General features: G+C 30.6%; 1 long non-coding RNA gene across 1 annotated transcript in view; it reads left to right on the top strand.

Moving 5' to 3' along the window:
* The first annotated feature begins 625 nt into the window (after positions 1 to 625).
* Positions 626 to 10,833, top strand: part of LOC107438618 (uncharacterized) — a 13,102-nt gene continuing 2,894 nt past the window's right edge. The window contains exons 1-3 of the long non-coding RNA XR_001583400.3: positions 626 to 649; positions 2,623 to 2,652; positions 9,848 to 9,862. This is a non-coding gene — a long non-coding RNA (uncharacterized lncRNA). The remainder of the gene's footprint in view (positions 650 to 2,622; positions 2,653 to 9,847; positions 9,863 to 10,833) is intronic.

The following is a 10,833-nucleotide window of genomic DNA, read 5'->3' as shown; positions in this document are numbered from 1 at the left end:
AATTCTTTTAAAAAGCGTAAATGCTAGCATGTATGCGCTAATAAATAAATTTGGCCTGATATATAATTGTTTTTATTATTAATATGTAGTGGTGGGAAAAATTCATTTAACTTTTAATTTGTTAAAATAATATTATGATACTTCTATGTAATATTATATTATTTAATATTTCCAATAATATATTATTTATTGACATGAATAATGCATCTTCTATTACATAGAGAAATATTTTCAGAAATGCGGAAATTCCGTAGTATATAGCTTGGTAGTAACACTACCGCTTCCACTAACTACAGAAATTCAATTCCGTCGTAGTATCTTAAAAAATGCCGTATCTTCACCACAGTAATTTGTAAATCAATTGAGTGAATCGAATGATGTTTTTGAGTATGGTGTTTTTACATAAATCCAAATCAATTGATATAATCCGCTCTTATCTTTAACTTGTTTATTTAGTTTTCTATTTTAAATGTAATCCAACACGTGAAAAATAATATTATTTGTAATAATTTTAAACAATTTAATGTGTTTTTTTAATTATTTTTTTCTGATATTTTATGTTATTATTAGTTTGAAGATTTTGTTTTTATGTTTCTTAAGATAGTTTCAAATTAAAACTTCTTGAATTTTCTAGAAAGCTATGCGTGACGTAAGTATAAATTTTAGTTATTTATTAATATTTCATATAGAAAAAAGAGATTCAAAAAGAAATTCAAAGATTTTTAAAAAATTTCAAAAATAAAATTTTAAAACTTTTAATATAACATTTTAATTCTGAAAAAAGTTATTACTGCAAGCATTTTTTGTTGTATACATGCAATTAATGGATAAGATCATATTTTAAATTTTTTTTTGCAGCAGTAATATTTTGATCAACAAATTTAAAAGTACAAAAAATCTCCCTTTCGCATTTATTTCAAAATAATTAATTTATACTATTACACAAAACTACCGCTATTTATGAAAAAACCTATCAGAAAATTTATGAAAAAACCTATTAGAAAATTTAATTAAGTAACTTCTTTTGGCATATCTCTTTCAGCTTACTATGGAAAGAGAATGCAAGAGACAGTTTCGTTCTAAATATATATAATTTGAAATGTAACTCATGGCTGTAGTTATGATGTATAAAAATTAAATAAATAAATTAAGTAAATAAGAAATGAATTACGATTCTTCCTCTTATTACTTTTTTCGCAGCACGTTTCATCTTCCACACTTTCAAAAAAAATTTTTTTTAATTTTTTATTTATTTTTTTAAAGATCATGTTACATACCTGCCAACTTTTAATCCCTTCCATTATTATTTTTCCCAGTGGTTTTAAAATGGAATTAAAACTTCAATTTTAAGCAAACAAATACGTTGTATTTGAGAAAACTTAAGTTGACAACCATGACAGTAACGCATATTACTATATGTGCTTAATTTTTGTAAGAATAGTGGTGATCAATATCATTTGAAAATTAAGATTATAAACGAAAAAATAGTTTATAATTACTACCACTTTAAATATGAAAATAAAATCTTCCGGAAAAGTTGGCAGGTATGATGTTATTTAGGCTGGACCAGTGGCCAAGTCTAGGGCTATATGGTTCAGGGTTTTGTGCAACCTAGGTACGTCTCATCCCTGACGAGGCAGAAAACAAGGGGTATAACAGCCTGAATTTCGCAATATGTAGGAAAATGATGACTCTGCTGTCCTCAGAGAGTATCAAACAAAAATCTCTCTGCATCGATCAGAAAATAACCACTTCTATTCAAAAATTAATTTCTATTAGCACATATCAAATTCATTTGATTAAATGCGTAAAAAAAATTCGATAGCTCAAAACTCCTATGAATTAAAGGTTCACACCCTTGTCCTGCTCAATTTAAAAAATAAAAATCGAAACATTATTAACACGTTCACGCCGGGTTGACCCACCAGTGGGTCACGCTAGATTGTCTCATCTTGGCAGCGCACCGGAGTAAAAACTGGTAACAATAAATTTCATTTTTTAGTTTTTTTCCGGGAATAATAAAAATCCATAACTACCAATTGTTTTTAACGGATGCAATTTTTATATTGAATTGCTTCTTCGCCGTGATAAATTTCCTTACAGTGAATTGTTATTGTTGAGAATAGATTAACTCCTCCCGAATATTATCTAATATTGAAATAGTTCTTCTACCAGTATTTTCTCTTTTCCCGTACCAGTATTTTCACTTTTCCCGGCGTGAACGTGTTAATACGAAGGATATTAATGTATTTATTTGTTAATTATTTAGTAATACATCTGAAAGAAATTTAACATTTCCAGATTACATAATCAATTTTTTTTTGTTTTTTTTTTTGTTTGGGAAGAGAAAAAAATGGCGTGGTATGCAGACAACGATCAGAAAAATTATGTAAAAATTGTGATAATCAGCAATAACTTTCACTTCGATACGTACGACTACTTTTAAATTTCATATGACAATCATAAACAATTTAAAAGGATGTGTTACTGAGCAGACTGTTGAGATAAGAGTACGCGGCAACGTGTTAGTATGATATAAAAATATTTTTAATTCATGCAAATAATTTTTACTGTTATCAACGTATCCTATTTTTATTTCAATTATGTAATTCCTATTTGTAGCTTGCATATTTCGGAAGTGGTGTAGTAGGGGTAAGTATTTCATGTTCTTTTGAAAACTATTTTCTTTATTGCAAGGCTGAACTAGAACAGGTAACTTTACTGTTAAGGAATCAACGGTTACGATCAAGTTAGTTCAGCCTTTTTTGGAAGCAAGACAAATATATCATCGACTCCATTCATGACTCCATTCCACTGAGCAGACTAGTAACAAAAACATCGTGGGGTCTTTCTGGATTAGGAGGCAATGGTTTAAGAGGTGGTGACAATTGTCTGTTAAAAATAAGTGGATATTTAATATTCGTATTATATATATATATAATACAAAAATTATAAATATTTTGGTATTAATAAAAGTATTCAAACTCCTTTCATAAAATGTCTTTGGTAAAGAATAGATGTAGAGATATTCTATTTTGGAACTTCAATGCTGAAAACATACCAATGAATAATAATTAGATTAATATTTCAAAGGAGTTAACTAACTAATGAAGGAATAACTAATGAACAAAAACTAATGAAGGAATAATTGGTTCACGACTGAATTATTTAAGCTAATTGTAACCAATGATAACAAGGATGTAGCCCTGTTATTGCATATATATATACAACAAAATAAATAACTACAAAAAGAGCAATGCAGTAAGAACGGCACATTAAAACAAACTCCTCTAGTTACGCTCAATTTGCGCTTTTGTTTTCATATTTTGCAATCTGGCAATCTTGTTACGAAAATATTTTTTAATTCATTCTTGAAAAATTTCCCGTTCATGTAAGTACATTTGAATTCGCTACTCGCTTTGTAGATTTTGTTTTATTCTATTTTTTCTTTTTCTTTTATTTTATTTTCTGTTTCTATGTATTATTTTTACTTATTGTTTTCTATTTTATTTGTTGTAATTTTTGTAAAAAAAAATTTTTGAGTGCTCCCCACACTATTGTATTAATATATTTTGCTTTGACTATATTGATAAAATATCAGAAAGCACTCTTTTTTGCGGATATAATCGTGTGGGCTGATGAAAAGATTATATCTTTTATTTTCCAGATTTTTTAAAAAAAAGAGTTTTATCTTTTTTTCCAGTTGCTTGTTATTTTTTTATAAATTTTTTTCTCCCCCCCCTTTTTTTTAAAAAATATGTCTGTATTTTCCTTTATTTTATCTTCATTTGCCATAAAAATTGTTTATATAATGCAAAACACCTGCTTAACAAACTGCACTAATATAACTCGTCCATAACTGTATTATTTAATAAAAGAATTTAACTTTCAGTTATTCGCAATGAATCTGGAATAGTAATGAAAACCAAATCCTCAATATCAACAGATAATACCTAGAAATTAATATAACAACGTATTTAATATAGTATTTAATTTATAATGATTGTAATATTTAATTTTACAGCCTTATAAATATAGAATGGAAAAAATATAGTTAAACCCCACACCTGACACCATTTTGAAAAGCGCCAATTTGGCCCGTTTTTAAGGACTGTCCCCAAGATTTGTAAGGGAAACGTTACAATTCAAAATGACTTTGTAAAAGAATTTACAATTATTTTAAATCAGAAAAGAAATTTTTACTTACTTACTTTACCCTTAGATTCTTTCTAAATTATATGCAAATAAATAATTATTAAAAAAAATTACAAATCAAAATAATTAAACGAACAAATGAATGAATAAAATAAATCGAAATACATTTCGTCTCCAGAGAGGTTTTTTTAGTAAAAGAAAAACTTTTTTGCAAATCAAAATAACAAAATATCGAGATAATAAAAAAAAATCAAAATAATTTTTTCACTGTTATTTTGTAACTGTGTTAATCTTCTTATTAAGTATTAATCTACTGGCAATATAAATACGAGTAATATTTTTTTCTTACTTAAAATATTATTTATTTATTTGTTCTGTTTTTTATAATTTGCATCATTCATAGTGTCGGGGACAATCCGTAAAAATTCCCATATGTGGCAATATTCAAAATGACGCAAAGAGTGATGTTAAACCACATTTTTACTATTACATATTAATGAGGCTATAATATTAAATATGATCATCTATTATTGCGTTTTCGATTTTCATTACTAATACAGATTAATTATTAATAACTAAAAATTATATTATTTTGTTAATTATAAGTATTGATAAGTTATATTATCAAAGTTTGTCAAATTGTTATATTACTAATTTTAAAAAAACCAACTAAGATTTGAAAAACATAATTAAAAAACAATATTAAAATCATAACAACTAAACATATTTATACGTTTTTCAAAAAAATGCTACTCAACATTCATATTTATTTATCTTAAATAGAACAAAATATAAATTTTAAATCATGTAAGATAATTTCACATTGATACCAGCTATTTATTTGTCATTTATTAGTATCAAAGGATCAACAATATGGAATTGTTTTACTAAGTCTTTATATTGCATCTACTGATCGTATAATTGTATATCCAACATTAATTGTAAATATGGTTAATATATTGAAAACATTTTAAAAGGCCCTAACTCAATAGAAAGTAAAAGCACATTTTTCTTTCAATTTTGAAACCTTGGTTCTAAAATATTTTTCTTTATTGAAGCAAATAAGAATAATAAAATCTGTATAACCAATTATTCAACAAAAAAAAATGTCTTTTTTTGCAGCCTATATATTTAAAATGTACAAAATTTTATCAGAAACATTTAGCAGCTAAATTTTTGGAGAAAAAAATTACAATACTCGTCACATGACAGAAAAATGCAATTTTTGTGGTGCTAACTTTTAAGGAAAAGAAGAAGAAAAAGTCTCTATTCTGCAATATTTTCTGTTATCAAAAACAAAGATGCATTTCTCACTGAATTAACGTTTTTGCCAGTGAAGCGAGATTGGTTCGCGAAACAAACCATGTAAATAATATTCGGGAGCAGCATTATTGATAATGAGGCGTTGTGAGCAGGAAGAATCTTGAGGGGCATTAGTCAGGAGAAGGTGTACAAGAATAGGAGAAATCTTGAGGACCATTAGTAAATACGAGGAATCTCCTGGACCATAAATCAATAGGAACTATCACGTGGAGTGTTAATGAGTAGGAGGTGTACAGAGTGGTGTCTTGGGATATTCATCCATTTTTAGATGCACCTGGATAATTTTTTTTTAATTTTTTTTCCGCACATGCTCTGTATAAAGCAACTACTCCAATTACTCTTATCTGCCGCAGTTTTTATTATCATTTTTTTTAATTTTAAAGCAATAATTTCGTTATCAGTTTAAAATTGATTCAAACGCTTTGTTTAATTTTTTTAAACATTTAAGCTATAGCAAAAGTGGCACTAGATCTAGTATATATTTTGGACATTTACCAAAGGTCTAGTCATACAAGGTCTGGTTAAATGCCATTGCCCGATATATCCTACACTGATGATTTTTTAAGGTCAAGTGCCACTGCCCGGTATACATTTGACCGGTATACCCTACACTGATGTTTTTTAAAGTCTAGTGCCACCGCCCGCAATACATTTGCCCGATATACACTACACTGATGTTTTTTTAAAGTCAAGTGCGATTGCCCGGTATATATTTGCTCGATACTCCAAACACTGATGTTTGTTCTAATCTATCGTCAGTAAGTGTTAAAATATATCGAATAAATGTAATTATATCCACGAATAAATTAATATAAAATCGGATGTAATAAATATTTCGGACATTCACCAAAGCGACTAATTTGATGGTCAACATTCACCGGTGAAAATCAACAACCACCGATTTCGGTCATTCACAGTAACATGCACATCATTTACATAATAACCTCATCAGGACGATTATTTCATACTTTGCCTAAATAGTATCCGGTATTTCAAAAAATAAAAATAATTGCTTTTGTTGGCGATGATCTCGTAAGGCGATAAAGAATCATGCATAGTACAGGTAAGGAAGATATTAACCTCGAAGGAAAAGTGTATGAATACCCCAAGGAACCGTACAGAGTATGAGAAATATTGAGGAGCATTGATGAGTGGTAGTATCTTGGAGACTATTAATGAGTAAGAGGAACCTTGTGAAGCATTAATGAGTAGGTAACTTAGTGAGTAGAAAGCTCTTGAAAAGCATTAGTGAGTAGGAAAAATCTTGGGGAGTGTTAATGTATATAAGGAATATTGATGCACAGTAGAGAGTAGGAGGTGTAGAAAGTAGGCAGAATTTTGTTGAGCGGAATTGAAAAAGTGATGTAGTGAGTAAAAAGAATCCTGAAGAGCCGTGGAGTAAGAGGCGTAATAAGTGAGAAAAAGGCGTAATGAGTAGGAGGAATCTTAAGGATCGTTAATGAATAGGAGAAAGCTTACGGAGCAATTTTGAGTTGCAGGCTTATAGGAGGAATCTTGGGAAGTATATTGTGAGTAGGAGTAATCTTGGTAATTATTGTTGTTTGGTTGAATAACAATAGTTCGCACACACAGTGCTACAAATCTGAATCAACCAACAACTAGCCATCATCATCAGCATCATCAATATTAATCTGGGCGCCTGGGGCCGTTAACGGCCTTTTTACCATTCGTCTTGAATTGTGATCTTTAGGGTGGCTCTTTCTGGTAATTGGAATGCAATTGAAGTAAAAGGAGTTTAAATATTTTGAATTTTAGATAAAATTACGTCACTACAAAAATAAGCTGCCATCGGTCTGAGATTTATGTCTTCTCTTAAGTTTTCAAAAGTAAAAATTTCGTTGAATCCTGCGGTGTCACAATTTATGGTTTTTTCAAAAAATCTGAAATTTAGCTTTGCATTATGATGATCTAAAGAATCTATGTTAAGGTCGCGATGTATGTTTATATTTCTGATAAACCATCTTGCTTTTGTTATTTTCCAGAGGATTTTGTTCTGGCATGTTTTGAGTTTTTTAAGGAGTGGTGTGGAGATGTTTCACCAAGCTGGAGATGCATAAGTCAAGATGGGACGGATCATTAAGATGTAGAGTATACGTTTAAGTCTAAGTTCCATTTTGGAGTTCTGAAGAAGGAATGGTAATCTGTGGCAGGCTGCTGGTGCTTTATTGATAACTGTTTGGATGTGATCTTTCCAGTTAAATTTACTGTTAATGACCAGACCAAGGTATTTTGCGCTTTTGACTATGGGAATAATTTCATTAAAGAGAACAATTTGATTTTTGGGAAGGATGGTTTTTCTTTTATGCTGAATGATTAGTAGTTTTGATTTTTGTCCGTTTACTTTGAATTTCCAGTCTAGACACCATGTTTCGATTTCCTTCAGTTTTCCTTGGAATTTTTGTAGGGCAATGTTGGGGTTTTTTGACTTCACTACGATCCCAGTGTCATCTGCGAAAAGTGCTGTGATGCTGTTAAAGTCTTGTTTGTCGACAGGAAAGTCGTGGGTAAATAATATGAATAGAATGGGCCCAAGAATACTTCCTTGGGGCACTCTTGCTGTTACTTTTCTGTTTGTTGACTTCATGTGCTTAAAGCTAACTTGAAAAGTTCTTTTATGTAAGTAGGCTTGTATAATTTTTATGATACCAGATGAGAATTTCAGTTTTATAAGCTTGAAGATGATGCCTTGGTGCCAAACCCGATCGAATGCTTTTGCTATATCTAGCATCAGAAATGAACTCTGTTTGTTGTGGAGGCCGCAGTCAATATAGTCGACTATTCTGAGGTGCTGTTTGGTTGTGTCAAGATGCTTCCGAAAGCCATACTGTTCGTCTGGTAATTTGGTAAGGTGAGGCATAATCCGTGTGTAGATAATTTTTTCCATAAGTTTTCCTAAATTGCACAAGAGACTGATGGGTCTGTAACTCTCAGGCATGGTAGGATCCTTGGCAGGTTTAAGAAAAAGTATGACATTTGCGTTCTTCCAGGCGTCAGGGAAATAGTTTAGGGCAAAGCAAGCATTGTAGATATGAACGATTAGTTAAATATACTCTTTGGTAGTAGCTTGATCATCTTGTTTTTGATATTATCGCAACCAGGGGCTGTTTTTGTTTTTAATTTCTTTATGTGATTTGTAACTTCTTCTGCTGTGGCCGGTTCGATTATTTCTGGAGATGAATGTGATAAGTTGAATTGTTTTACTTCTTCAGTAACCAAGTTGTGATTGTTTAGGTCGAAAGCCGGGTTTAGAGAGAATTACTTTTCTAGGAAGACAGCAAATGTTTCAGCTTTATCTTGCGATGTGAAGACATACCCTGTTTCTTTATGTAAAGGCTTATCCACTTGAGGTGTGGTGTGAAGTGATTTAGTCATTCTCCAGACAGAATTGTCCTCTGTGCTGAGTGATTCGATTTTGTGCCATCAACTAGTCAGCTTCTTCAACAAATATATATCTATTTCCCCTATCTTGTATTACATCACGCAACTCGCGCAACTTATTTGAGAATGAGAGGAAAAATGAGATTTTATTTGCATATTAACAACAATTATAAGTGAATTGGAGCAGTTTGAGGCGGAATCTCGAAGAGTTTTTGTTAATTCGAAAGATTATTGGGGAGCATAAGATTGCAAAACGCATATAAAGTGAGGTGGAGACATCAAGGGGTTTTAGGGAGTAGGGGAAGTAGTGCAAAGTAGTGAGCATTAGTGAATCGGAGTTGTAGGGAGTAGGAAGAATCTTGAAGAGCATTTGTGAGCATGATAAATTTAGGGAAACATTGACTAGGAGTAGGAGAAATCTTGAAGAGCATTTGTGAGCATGATATATTTAGGGAAACATTGACTAGGAGCAGGAGGAATCTTGAACAGCATTTGTGAGCATGATATATTTAGGGAAACATTGACTAGGAGTAGGAGGAATCTTGAAGAGCATTTGTGAGCATGATATATTTGGGGAAACATTGACTAGGAGTAGGAGGAATCTTTCGCAAGTGTTAATATATAGGAGGAATCTTGAAGGGCATTAGTGAGTAGTAGTCGTAGTCAGTAAAACGAAGCTTGGGTAGCAAAAGTAAGTAGGATATGTAGTGAGTATTCTTGAGGAGCTTTAATGAATTTGAGGAACTTTAACGAGCCTTATTGATTTGGAGGCTCAGAGGTGAGAAAAATCTTGAGGAGTAAAGGAAAGGGGTAGACCAGTACTATAATAAATTTTTTGAGACTATGGATATATGTAAAATTATACGTATTTTAAATACAATGAGCTTTTCTCTACGAATTTAAATATTTACATTTATACTTTGTTGAAAGTAAATACTGAATTTACATTTAACTTTTTTCTTTTATCCAGCGTTTACTCGAGGTGGTAAGACAAAATTTCTCTTTTTACCAATATCATGATTGTTCTATCATAAGTAAAAATATTATTTATAAATTTCACATTAAAAAAATAATCGTAATAACTTTAGATCCAATTAACGAATTATCACTTACACACATGCAATTTGAATGCTTTAATAAAGTAGAGCTTCCCAATTAAATCAAACATACGAAATTTTAAATCAGACATTGCGCACTTTCTCTGTAAACGTACCTTATAATTTGGACGAGATCCCTCCGGGTCGGAAAAAGAGTGCAATCTGTTAAATATCGTCTCAATAGTTCAGAAAAGAAAAGCTGTCTTAAATTACAATTTACTTCATCACTTTTCTTGTATATCTCCACACTTATGAAAAAATTTAAGCAAAACAAAAATAAAGAAAATGCACAACATTTTCAGATAAAATAAGAATAATAAAATTTGTATAGCCAATTATTCGAAGTGATTGTGTTTTTTGCAGCCTTTATATTTAGAATTTAAAATATTTTATCAGAAACATTTAGTAACTACTGAATTTCGGAAAAACAATAAGTGATCGTATGACAGAAATATGTAATTTTAGAAAAAAGAAATGAATCTTTATTCTGCTGTAATTTCTGTAACCAAAAACGGAGATGCATTTCAAAACTGAATTAACATGGATGAAAGTGAAGCGAGCTTGGTCATCACCTCCTGCATCAAAAAGCCTCCACACGGTCTTTTATAAGTAGTCCACGCAGACTGTTTGAAAAATGAACCAGTTGTGCGCATGAACACAAAGCCTTTTATAAAAGTAACTAACTAACTAACTAATCAAGTTTTTCAGAGTACCTATCCATGAATGGATATCTGCTCTTTCATCTAAATTGAATAATATGTGGTGGAAGGGAAGGGAGGTGCTGCGTTAACATTAAGTTAAATCTCAGAATGAACAATAATTGATAAAATCAAGTCTGGGTCATACATAAAAATAAATC

This window comes from Parasteatoda tepidariorum, chromosome 9, assembly GCF_043381705.1.
Source record: "Parasteatoda tepidariorum isolate YZ-2023 chromosome 9, CAS_Ptep_4.0, whole genome shotgun sequence".
In the NCBI taxonomy this organism is placed as follows: domain Eukaryota; kingdom Metazoa; phylum Arthropoda; class Arachnida; order Araneae; family Theridiidae; genus Parasteatoda; species Parasteatoda tepidariorum.
Note: the sequence above shows the minus strand (reverse complement) of the source record. Positions and strands in the feature narration are given on the sequence as shown.